The sequence below is a fragment of the Taudactylus pleione genome, unplaced genomic scaffold (assembly GCF_031769625.1).
Source record: "Taudactylus pleione unplaced genomic scaffold, aTauple2 ptg000155l, whole genome shotgun sequence".
Classification (NCBI taxonomy): Eukaryota; Metazoa; Chordata; class Amphibia; order Anura; family Myobatrachidae; genus Taudactylus; species Taudactylus pleione.
In genome coordinates, this window is record NW_028284557.1 from 8,188,406 (window position 1) to 8,201,690 (window position 13,285).

Below are 13,285 nucleotides of genomic sequence, written 5' to 3' on the forward strand. Positions count from 1 at the left end.
ACGGGGCGAGCGGTCGATGTTGAGTGACAGCTCGCCCCGTTTGCTGGGCGGGCCGGGGACGTGCCCGGCCAAACGGAGGCGTTCCAGACGGAACGCTTGCCGTTTGGGGGCAGCCCCACTGAAATCATTGCTGATGTCAGTGGGGAACTTCCTGCTCGAATAGAGCAGGAAGCTCCCTGGGGTTTACGAGTGTACAGACCCTACCCTAGGGTCTGGTCGTAAGTCCCGATGATCTTGACCATCACCTATGTCGGTCGTTAGAGCTGTGGGTGTTAATCCACAGCTTAACGATTGACAAGGAGGCGGCCGTTCAGGATGCAAGCGGCCGACCTGATTCAGAGCGACCGCTTGCATCTAACGACCGCCTCTGAATGAGGCCCTGTGTGTGTGTGAGAGAGGATCACACTGAGAGAGGAACAGTGGTGTGTGTGTGAGAGAGAGGCACAGTGTGTGTGTGTGTGTGTGTGAGAAAGGCACAATTATGTCTGAGAGAGGAACAGTGGTGTGTGTGAGAGAGAGAGACACAGTCCGTGGCGTAGCCAGGGAAGATCCAGACGGAGCGATCACTATCCCTGCTGAAACTCTTTAAAACAACGCTGATTTCTTATGCTGATGGAAGCTGGGTACAGTCAGGTGCCATTAAGAGCAGGTATCGAGATGCCTTTCGCGTGGTTTTGGTCCTATGGAGGGTTGTTGCTTCTGCTTGGAGCGTCAGTGTTAGAGCATCTAGATAATATAGATAATCTCTTGTGATTTTATTGAAATGTGAGCAGTTTTTAATCTCTCCCTTAATAAATTTATTGGTAAACAGTATTGCACGACACGAGTCCTGCTCTTTTGGTTACAGGATTCGTGGTAATGGTGAAGTCTGTGAGCAGTGGAGGATTACATCCAGTACAACATACATGAGATAAGCTGACATGTTATTGACTTGATGTGTGCATTTACAGTATGTAACCTAGACATCTGCGCAGTAGAAATCCCTTCTTTTTTTGTTGTACATATTAGCAGAAACTAGCAGGTGTCCGCTCCATTTTGAAGCAGATGTTAAACTGGGATCTCATGTAAAAATCAATGCTGGGGATTGAGTTACTTTAATTTTGTAAAGACTTTTCTTCTGCCATGAACAATGGGCCTGATTCATCATGGATCGCTATAGCGATTACGCATGCAGATGGCCGCTTGTTGCGTACTGCGCATACATATGCATCGCAGTGCGCAAAGTCTCCACTGCGATCCTGCTGCGATTGCAGAGACTACTCAGACCCATCGCAGAGTGAGTGACAGGAAGTGAGCGTTTGGGGGTGTTGAAGGGGAAGGGGGGAGGCCAAACGCAGGCGTGTCAGTACATTTGAACACCGTTGCATGGGCGTGCATAAATTAGCCACTGTGACAGCATATGCAGCTTGTGTACTCACTGCGTGCGATGAGGTTAGCAACTTCTGAGTAGATCAGACATGTTGTAATTGTGCGTGAGGGGCCGATGTTACTCGATGTTCCCGATGTATATGCAGGATTGCAAAGTATTACGGATGTGCGAAAGTGGCAGTGTGTGTGAGGCACAGTGTGCATCAGTTTGTGATAGAGGCACAGTGTCTGTCAGTGTATGTTAGAGGCACAGTGTGTTTCAGGGACTGTGAGAGGCACAGAGGGTACAGATTATCATTAGACTAAAGTGGGCACAGGTTATTATTTCACTAAAGGGGGCATAGATTATTATTAGACTAAAGGGGCAATAATTATATTTATTAAACTAATCATGGCACATATTATTTTACTAATGCTGCCACTGATTATTATTAGACTAAATTGGGCACAGTGTTAAGCTGGGCATCCACTATACAATTTTCTGTCAGATATCTGTCCAATCTGGCTGGTTGGAATGAAAACCTGGTAATGTATGGGAGCAAACTACGGTTGATGACCACACCCCTTCAGCAGAGGATCCGGTCAAAATACAGTTGGGATGCCGACGCTAAAGGTGCCTACACACTAGACGATATTATGCACGATTTGGCCGATTCTGATTCATTGGAATGACAGATCGTGCATAATATGTGCAAATCGTGAGTGTCCACTCATAATAATGATGCCGATGTGCGTACCTGCGGGTCGTCCGTCATATCTTCAGGTCTTACATACAGTAGGTAAGATCTGGCAATCTCGTACACGATCCATGGCATATCGTTCAGTGTTTATGCCTGAGCAATATTTTGTCCCGATCCTACGATGCCGACATCACTTTTTGACACAGATAAGTACTGGTGTTAGGGGGAGGGTTAGGGTCATAGGCGTGCGCAGGTGCCGGCACAGGGGATGCAGCTTCGGCACTTCCCCCTGCACCGGGTCATGGACAACCCCGTCCACACCTCCCAACGGGACATAGTCTACTCACCTGGACGGCCAGGTAAAAAGTGTATGTCCCGAGGGAGGGGGGACGGGGTAGTCCATGACCCGGCAGAGGGGGAAGTGCCGAAGCAGCACCCCCTGTGCCAGCACCTGCGCACGCCTATGGTTAGGCACTAGGGGGAGGGCTAGACACAAAGGGGGAGGGTTAGGTTTAGGGTGCAGGGAGAGGGAGGTTAGATTTAGGCACTGGGGAGGGAGGGTTAGGGAGAGGCTTAGGATACTGACCGACACGTATTACCTACCCTCCAACATGACCCATTCCATCAGGTACAAAATGCTCTGCTGCTAGACCTCCCACCATATTTATGATTGCAGACACCTGTGTTGAACTAGTTAACTAATGAGACAGGTGTTTCAATACAGGTGTTTGCAATAATAAATTATGTGGTAAGTCGATGAGCAAAGCATTTTGTACCGGGTGGAACGGGTCATGTTGGTGGGTCAGGTATCGGAATCCTAAGCTGTGGCGGAATTCTGACCGTCGGGATTCTGAGCGCCGGCATCCGTTACTCATACCCATCAGCAGTCCCCTGACGCTGCATTTCCCTGGTGGGCCCTTTATGCCCCAGTCCAACACTGCAGCCATCTTTACTGATTGGCACATCTGTCTCTATTTGCAGGTATTTGGAGGTATTCACTTGCAACACACAGCTGAAGTACCTAACTCCGGTAATATAATGCTGTATTTTTGGCTCCATTTTGTGGTCACACCAGTTTTCATGCACCCCGCGTGCCACAGGAATTTGGTATAATGTTCTGCCACTGGGTAATCATGTATTTTATATATTTCTTCCTGGAAACTACCCTATATTTCAATACTGAAAAACTGCACTATACATTTATCGTAGTATTAGGTACACTCTGAGGGGTAAATTTACTAAAGTGAGAGTTGAGATGTTGCCCATAGCAACCAATCAGATTCTAGCTATTATCTTCTAGAAGGTGATAGATAAATGTTAAGTAGATCTGATTGGTTGCTATGGGCAACATCTCCACTTCTAAAAACCCTCAGTTTAGTAAATCTACCCCAGAGTCTCTTGTCACCTGTATGGCTTCTTCTTCTTGTCAAAGTATGAGGTTTGACCTTTTCATCATGGTGGTTACAACATACCATTGCGTTGACCTTCCCAGCATGGCCGCACTTTATCCACCGCAAGTAAACGCTGATGACGCAATGACGTACGGAGTTCTACGCCACGCCCCTTGCAGTGACTCCATTTTGTGCTACTGGACGAGGCTGCTGGTTGTATTTCCGGGTTGTCGGCGACCGGGGAGACCGGAAACCGGCGGGAGCTACGGAGAAAGGGTGAGGAGGCAGAGTACGGTTGGGTAGAGGCTCACATCCCGCTATAGCCAGGCTTCCCTAGTGAGACACAGCAAAGCGCTGCCGCACACTTTCCTGGCAGTCTGCCCCGATGTATATACGGTGTGTGACATGCCTCCGTCTCCTAGCAGTGTCCCATAAGTAGATCAGGATAACCTGCTCTTCAGTTGCGGTGGAACTACAGGTCCCATCATTACCTGCCACCATAGGCTTGCTGGTTCTTGTAGTTGTTTGATGGAGCTATCTTGGGAGACGCCCCCATTTGAATTTGACAGAATGTAGCATTATGCAGCGAGCAGTGATTTGCACTCTTGTAGTGAATACTTTTGTGTCTTAGAACAGTTCCCACTGTCTAGCAGTTTTCTGAAATTAACATGGGTAAGTGGCATTTTCTGCTGTTTGTTCTTTTGTACAGTTCTGTGTTACAAAACTTAAAATGTACTTTGTATTTTTATTTGAGTAATTTGTTTAGAACGGATTCTGGGAAAGTTCCCATATTTCCTGTCTGCGCTGCCTCACCTAGCTTTCTGGTAAGGTGTGATAGGGGAGCAAGGGGCCTGGGGGTGTGACTGCAAAGCTCTGCTGCATACCTCCCTGGGAGGCAAGATACAAAACCTTTAAAAATGTAAATTAATTAGAAAGAAGGGGACATAACAGAAGAATTACTGGGGCTAAAGCCTAATGCTACCAAGAGGACAGTCTCATCAGTTTAGTAGGTAACACAATTACACGATCAATGTTTTTGACATCTGGAGAGTGTTAACATGTTCTACAACTTAGGCCCGTATTCAATTAGAAGCGAAAAGCTGAGATCCGCAAAAAAAGTATCGCTGATTGCGACTTATCGCCAGGTGAAAACTTCTCTCCGTATTCAATTCCATCTGCTTTTCGCACATCCCAAAAAAGTGCTTTGACTTTTGGGGTGAAAAAGCACCAAGTGGGGGGGACAAGTTCGCAAACTAGCGAAATAAGGTTCTGGAGTGCACTAAGAAGGTCGTGTGTTTGGGGTTTCAGGTGCTTTTATGATAGTGGAAATTCGCAATTATTAAAATTGCACTTTAGAGACATTAAAATATGCTTTCACCAATTTTCAGGTTCCCCAAATTTGACAGGACTACTTATTTTCTCCAAAAAATACTGCTTTATGCTATTCTTCACCACTTGTGTAAAGACGCGATTCTTCACCACTTGTGCAAAGACGCGAATAAGTGACAATCGTGCTTACTTAAGTACCCCAAACAGTAGTATTAGGGCTAATCGGGCACTACTACATTGATCCCCAATGTTTCTGCATGTTTTTGGGGGGTTCAGGCTGATTTCCCCGATTCTGACACTGCTTTTCACCTGTTCTGACATCGTGTGTCACCGTTTTCGCATTTTTTGGAATTGAGTAGGGCGAACCGCGGGTACGCGCACAATGTTTCGCAGGCTAAAATATGAGATGTAGGCGAAAAGGCAGGCAGGCGAAACTTTATCACATGCGAGAAACGAATTGAATACTTCCCTTAGTGCAAAAGGTAAGTACATAGTTGTCAATATGTAAATATGTCTCCTAGAAAGCATAGTTATTGAGAATATTGTTTTTTTTTTTTTATCAATTACTGCAAAATGTTTCTTAGCAAATTGGTGGTTTATGTAGTTTTGGTGTTCCATATCAATAGTTCAGATACGGAGGCTTTTTTTGTGTGTATGTATCTATGTATACACATTTGTTTCATTACTCTTTTTGGTTGATTCAAAATATTTAGATCCATTGAATTTTATGTGGCTCGACAACAATAATGTCCACTTTCCCTAAAAAACCCCCCAGTAATATATGACTAATATTGCAGATGTCAGTCGCTAAAAAGGAATTAGCATAAAAAAAAGTTATTGATATTACAGATAAATAGTGCATAAAGACATATGCTATATAAATAAGTAATGCCACACATCCACTACCAGACCCAGGGAAGACAGTACGATTACAACATCGTAATCGTACCTTCGTTCCCCATCCCCTGCAGTGCCTACACTGATCGATAAGTCGTTCAGTGTAGGCACCCTCCATCATCCCCGATAATTGATGTCGGAAATGACCAGCGGGAGTGCGCATCGCTGGTCGTTACCAACATTTGCATGCCCGATTTGTGCCCAATTAACGAGCGATTTAATGATGCCGTTATCGTTCAATTGCTCTGTTTAATCGGGTAGTGGATACCCGCCTTAAGCTTCCAATATTAGATAACTCTATCAATATATATGTAGTGTCAGCTCTTGATGCACAAATAAGGGCATATATAACAATAATTTCATGAATGTATGTGTATATTTCAATAATAATTTCTTGAATGTGTGTGTATATTCTCTCCCTCTCCATCAAGTCCCCAGTTGTTTGTTTTTTTTATTTTGTAATCAAATTATGTAAATAATAGCATTTTAAACCTGATTCAATATAGTGGTTTTTGTTTTTTTTTTGCAAAAATGTTAAATGCCAGTTTTGGAGACATTTTTGAAACAACGTTGTTATAGTTTAAAACAAACACAAATACACACACCCTTGGGACTTGCCCGATCACTCTGGCCAGCAATACTGGGGGCGGAGTCATGGGTGCAGGTCACTGATATACAGCCATGGTCAAAAGTTTTGAGACTGACACAAGTATTGGTTTTCACAAAGTTTGCTGCTTCAGTGTTTGTCTGGGGAGTTTCCTGGCCATGGACCGAAAATTTCGATGTTTTGTTCCCCGAGCCACTTAGTTATCACTTTTGGCTTATGGCAAGTTGCTCCATCATGCTGGAAAAGGCATTGTTTGTCACCAAACTGTTCTTGGATGGTTGGGAGAAGTTGCTTTTGGTACCATTCTTTATTTTGGGTCCATGGCCAGGAAACTCCCCAGACCTTAATCCCATTGAGAACTTGTGGTCAATCCTCAAGAGGCGGGTGGACAAACAAAAACCCACAAATTCTGACAAACTCCAAGCATTGATTCGGCAAAAATGGGCGGCCATCAGTCAGTATGTGGCCCAGAAGTTGATTGACAGCATGCCAGAGCGAATTGCAGAGGTCTTGAAAAAGAAGGGTCAACACTGCAAATATTGACTCTTTGCATAAACTTAATGTAATTGTTAATAAAAGCCTTTGACACTTATGAAATGCTTGTAATTTTACTTCAGTATACCATAATAACATCTGACAAAAAGGTCTAAAAACACTGAAGCAGCAAACTTTGTGAAAACCAATACTTGTGTCGTTCTCAAAATATTTGGCCATGGCTGTAAGCATCTGCTGAAAGATTATGTTCTGGCAGCTGCCCAGTGGGCATTTGACTGGTCACATCAGATGTCAGGGAAAGCCCAACCTGGCGTGGTGGCAACTGATGCGACAACGCCAGACAAGCGGTTAATAAAACCCAAATAGAATTTCTGAGTACAATTGTTATATAGTGGAACTGGCTTTAAATCTGAAACAGAGACCACTACCCACGATAGGTGCAGCCTCGGGGCTAGTCGTGGGAAGTAAATGAATATATCTCTCGGGCACTTAGCCTGGGAGCTAAATTCCAGCAAATTTATTGAATTGCCCCCTTAATCTGTCTTTATCCTGTAGAACAAGCTTATTTTTATGAGAAGCAGAACTCCTACCCTATACATTAATGCAGGGCTTGACAAATGTTTCCAAAATCTAGGAGCCAGGATGAAAGTGTAGGAGCCAGACCCCCCCTTCCCCCGGGGCAGCATTACTGAGCACCTACGCCCCAGGCAATCAACCCCCATGGCCACACCACTAACTGGGTACCCCAGGTAAACCCCCCCCAGTAGTGGACCCCTATGTAGTGCCCCCAATAGTAGTCTCCCCTATGCAGTGTCGCCAGCAGTAGTCCCCACTATGCATTGTGCCCTACCATGCATGTAGCGGCCCCCCCTATACAGTGCCCTAGTAGCGCCACCCCCACCCCCCTTTATAGAGGGCCCCAGTAGCGGCCACCCCCCATACAGTGCCCCCAGTAGTGGTCCCCATATACAGTGCCCTCAGTAGTGGTCCCCCTATGTAATGTCCCATATATAGTACCACCAGAAGTGGTCCCCCCCTATGCATTGCCAGTGGTAGTCCACCCAGTAGTAGCCCCCCTATACTGTGCCCCCATCTGTAGTACCCCCTATGCAGTGGCCCCAGTAGTAGTCCCCACTATGCATTGCCCCTAGTAGCGCCCCATCCCCCGTACAGTGCCCAAGTAGCGACCCCCCTGTGCAGTCTCTCTAGTAGCAGTCACACCCCTATTGATTCCTAATAGTCGCTATTTAGTGCTGCAAGTCGCTTAAGAAAGAATTGCTTTCCAGTCCAATTGTGTGGTTCCAAAGCACAAAAAGTTACTTATGTAAACAGGGATAGCTTTAACAATTAGAATAAAAAAAAACCAATGAAAATAGTACGGCCGATACATACGCTTTGCGCTACTGGTCCCAGTATGGAGTGTTTCAATCCTGAACCCTGCGGTCACCGTCACCCAAAGAAATGGAGAAATGACTGCATACTGCACCCAGCTCATAATCCTATATTCGGTACAGATTACAGAAACAACAAAGGCACGTAATAACAGATTCTCATTGATTCTTGCTTCAGGTCACTCTGGTCATTGGTTAGTTCATATGGTGTCATTAGGGGTATGTCTCAGTTCTTCAACAGCTTCTTTGTGTAATTTTCCCGCCGAAGAACCAGTTAAACTGGCTACAGACACTTCATACAAAATGGTAACATGCTAACCAATAACTCCCTATGATCCATAAGTAGCGGACGCATGATGCGATCTCCTTGCCGATAGAACCGGAGATCTGCAAATGAACAGGGATTTAATATCATACCAAACATGACATGTCTACTATGTTCTAAACCTTAGATCTTATTTAAGTACATATTACATCATAATTATTAGTCAATAATATCCTTAATAACACTGGTTAGTAACTATTGTGAATGGGAACCATCTTACAAATGCGTCCGCATATGTGTGTTGAAATAACCACTATTTACAAATGAGCGTCCATGTGTGAGTATTGTGCGTACGCATCTGAGCGTCTGTGTATAGAAATATATATACATTTATGTGTGTGCATCAGTGTAGGTGTGTGTTGTGCATACGCTGTTTAGCGCATCAGATTGTGCGACGTAAAGTAGCGTCGTGGAAATGCATAGTCAGACCATTGACGACCAGATCGTCAGACAATAATTGTGTGTGATCATAACCAATTATTTGGCTTTGACACCCCCCTAGGCAGTGCCCCCTGTAGCGGTCACCCCTCCTATGCAGTGCCCCTAGCACACACAAAAAAAAAAAAAAACACACAACTTACCTGAATCCCTGCTCCTGACGCGACCGCCGCTGTCCGCTCAGAGTCACGGTCCGTTCTTCTCCTGCACTATGGGAGAGACGTCATGAAGTCTCTCCCATCACCTGCTGCGGGGGGAGCCGGAAGGCAGAGCTCATGAGTGAGTTCCAGCTGGCTCACTCTGTGGACGCAGCAGCCAATGAGAGTCTGTTTGACTCTTTGGCCGCTATAACACACACACAGCCGCCTCAGGTGGCTGTATGTTTGTAAACTGTATAATGTGGACCGCGCTCGCGGTCTGTACTACACTAGTGGCGGGTGCAGCAGCGGCAGGGGGTTGCTGCAAATCTGGTTGCTAGGCAGCCAAATCTGGTCGCCATGGCGACCGGGTCCTCTGGTTTTGTCGAGCCCTGCATTAATGTCATGAAATGCTATACATGTAGGGAGTAAAAAATAAATAAAATGGCTCATGGAGGACATAATGGACTGTTTTCTTGGCATTGCATTTCTAGAAAGCTTGTCATGTCTTTACGGCTAAGTACTGGAAAAACTAAGACCTAGGGGCCTATTCATCATCACTTAATGCACATTTTCACCTGCTATTGTAAGAATTAAGTTATCGGGCCATTCATCACGAAGGTAAAGCAGATATCTCCTGCTTACCTTCCTTGTGCGGAATGGCCTGCTGTGCCCATACACTAGTATGGGGACAGAATTCATCAAGCTCCGAAAATATAATATTTTTGGAGCTTGAGTGCTGGAGCATTCGCCATCTTCAGATGGCAATTACTCCTGATACCCGCTCCTTCTCTATAGGAGGGAGTCCCGGGTCACAAAGAGGGATCCTTTCGGATCCATCCACCCCTGTCCGGCACCTTCCGCCCAACATCGGGGCTCTTGTATGCATGCGTGACCTGTAGGTCGTGCATGCGCACTCCTGTCACTGCTCCGGATGGAGCAGTGAAAAGATTCACTACTCCGAAAAGAACCAGTAAAGCCGCTCGCAGGGACAGTGTATTTCCCATCAGCTGTCACAGAATCACAGAATACGCGTTGTTAGAATGTTAATTATCGGGGTCTGAACGTACCCAGATAATTAACATCAATAGGAGAGAGTAAGGGGTTTATTTACTAAAGTGAGAGTTTTTAGAAATGGAGATGTTTCCCCCGCAATTTTTCCCACACCCCCGGGAAACTGCAGACCGTGGGTGGGGACAACACCCGGAATGTTGTTTTAGCGGCCTAGCGGGAACGCTACATTTAGCAGCTACACTGGGCTCCCAAACATCCGACTTATCGCAATTAATCCACCTCGGGAGGCTGCAAGCAGAAATGTGTCTAACCGCGGCTATGTGCCCCCGAACGGAGCAACAATTGAATTAGTTTAGGCACCCTATAAAACAATTTAATTGCCCCCATACACTCACTAATCTTGAGTACTTGTCAAGATAATTGACTGTGTAAAAACAAGAGTTTCAAAGACATTATACAACTGTAACGTGTTTATATGTTTTCTGTTTAGATATTAATGATTAGCATGCTTGTTGTCAACAAAGAAATATAAATTATATGGGATAATGGTTATTACTCACTTGTATAAATGGAACCAACATCAGAGAAATTATCTGGTTCATACATGTTACCTGGCATTATATAGCTTGTGTATGTTATTGGAATGTGCGTAGATCACTTTCATTACTAGTTGTTTCTTGTCCTTTAAGATTACTTTCACTGTTGTTTCTTACATTTGTTCTCTGCTTTCAGGCCATGTTCCAAATCTGATGGCTGTGTGTTTAAGGTGAGGCCTATTATCCACCCCCTTTTTATAGTTTATCACCCTATTTGAATGTAATCTTTTTCCTTCTTGTATATATTATTTACTAAAAGGGAATGCAAAACATTTAAATCAGGGCTGACCTGTATTTCTAGACTATCTTGTAGAATGTATTCGAACTGCATTTATATTACTACATTGTATGTGTACACAACTTTTTGTATTAATAAGTTGAAAATTCAAATAACATTTTGGAAATAAACCTGTATTTATAAAAATACTGTATTCTGTTAAGCATCTATTGTGCGTAATATATATAAACACTTATATATTATGCGCAATAGACCTGCTTAACAGAAATACAGTATTTTTTATAAAGTCAGTTCTATAATCTCTCCCCTACCCTCCCCTCGCCTCTTCTCTTCTCTCTTGCCCATATTCAACTGCTGGAGTCTTCGCCTCCTTCGTTTGTTTTCCAGCGGAAAAGTATCGCGCGCCTGTCCGCTATTCCCCGTATTCAATTTCAAAGTAGGCGAAATCGGGAACCGGCTAAAAATTGGATCGGCAGAAAAATTCTGGAATTATCGGGAAATAATTCTTGGATGCCCCTAAAGATGTCCAGACATGGAGTATGACTATGGGTACCCCCTTTTTTCCATGCAGAAGAAAGTAAGGTTTTTAAATAGCCATGGCAGGTGCATAAAAGCGGCTTTGAAGAAGGTGATGCAGAAGAGCATTTAGAAGTTTTTTGGGGAAAAATAACTATGGCCATCAAATTTGGGGTACTTGAAAATGGGTGCAAGCATATTTTTAAGTCTCAGAAATTACTTTTTTAAAATTCTGCAAAAATGCACCTGCCGCTAATCACGCAATGAAGAAAACACCTGCCGCATATAAAGAAACCCCTCTGGACTCAATTCCTTTAATTTAGAAGTGTGTTCCATATATTTTTTTTTATAAACCCCAAAGTTTAAATTCATTTTTTGGGGTGTCCCTTTTTTTTTTTTTTTTTAACACAGATAGTTTTAAAGGGGCATTCCCAAGGGTACAGGATATATATATTTTTTTTAAGCCTAAACCCCAATTCTGCACTTTTTTTCACCAGCAAAAGGCTGCCGAAAAATTATCCCCGTTTTCTAACATTGACTTTTCGCAACGGCGAAAAGTCAATGTAATTGAATACGGGGATATTGGAAATAGGCGAAAATGACATCATTGGCGATAAATTATCTCAGATAACAGACTTTTAGCCCCAACGTGTATTGGAAAGAGGCGAAGGGTTGTGGGCGCTACCAAAAGTCACTTTATCACAATATTCAAAACCAATTATACATATTCAACAATGAAAACGCTTATGTGTTGCAGTTTAAAAACAGGGTAGTCACCCAAAGAATAAATCATATACTAAAATCAAGAAAACACCGCAAAGTGTATAAATGATAGAAACAAATAAATAAACCTAAAATCTATTCAAGGAACCGTGTGGATACTCATCCATTAAATGTTTTTTTTATTTATTATTATAAATAAAGAACATAAAAACATACTTGTATCACATACATTGATATTGTTCCATTTTTATATCTATATATTATATACAAACTATATGCCAGGGTAGTAAACCACGTGTATGTTGTAAAATCAAGATTTTAGATATATAGAACAGAGAGCACTCACCAGGCTATTTTGTTTGTAGAAATTGTATTCATTCATAGCAGCATTGATAACATCAGGCGTGTGCTATTTCTCTAGTATACAGAACAGACCCGAAATATACACACAGATCCTATGTAGAAATGTTGGTACTCTCCAGACTAAGGGCCGTATTCAATTTGAGGCGTTAAGTCCGGATTCGCGGTAATTTACTGCCGATGATGTCATTATTACCTGTTTTAGTTTTCCTCCGTATCAATTTGAAAAACTTTCCGCCTAGGCGTTAAGTCAATGCAATGTAATAGGCGGTAAAGTATCGCCTATGAATGGCAGGCATTAAAAAGTGCAGAATTGGGGTTTTGGGCTGCAACATTTCGGGAACCCCCGTGCAGCCTTCAGACAGTCCCCCAAAGGTAATCTGTGTAAAAAAAAAAAAGTAATTAAGGGCACCCCAAAAATTGACTTTGAAAAAGGGGGCGAAAAAAATAAAGTTAGGGTACAAACTTAAAAAATAGCGAACTTTGCTCTGGGGGGGTCCCCAAGTATGCCACAAGTGTTTTTTTGATTGCAGGTGTTTGCGTCAGGTGTGTTTTTTACGATTTTTTTAAGTCACTTTAGCAACTTTAAAATATGCTGAACCCCATTTTCAAGTACCCCAAATTTGATGCCCATAGTTGTTTTGCCCCCCAAAAAACATATAAATGGTCTTCTGCATCACCTTATTCAAAGCTACATTTATGCACCTGCTGCGGCTATTAGAAACCCCGACTTACTTCAGTAGTTAAAAATGGGGGTACCCATAGTGATCCCCCATGTCT

At 43.5% G+C, this 13,285-nt stretch overlaps 1 protein-coding gene across 3 annotated transcripts in view; it reads left to right on the forward strand.

The window, feature by feature from the left end:
- Positions 1-3,009: 3,009 nt before the first annotated feature.
- WIPF2 (WAS/WASL interacting protein family member 2) overlaps positions 3,010-13,285 on the forward strand; it is a 48,096-nt gene continuing 37,820 nt past the window's right edge. Inside the window, exons 1-2 of one of the 3 annotated variants that reach the window (XM_088474644.1) lie at positions 3,010-3,029; positions 10,805-10,838. The gene's annotated coding sequence lies outside the window, so the exon portion shown is untranslated. Of the gene's footprint in view, positions 3,030-3,615; positions 3,716-3,738; positions 4,112-10,804; positions 10,839-13,285 lie in introns of those variants that run through there. The other 2 variants (XM_088474642.1, XM_088474643.1) reach the window with 2 other exon arrangements.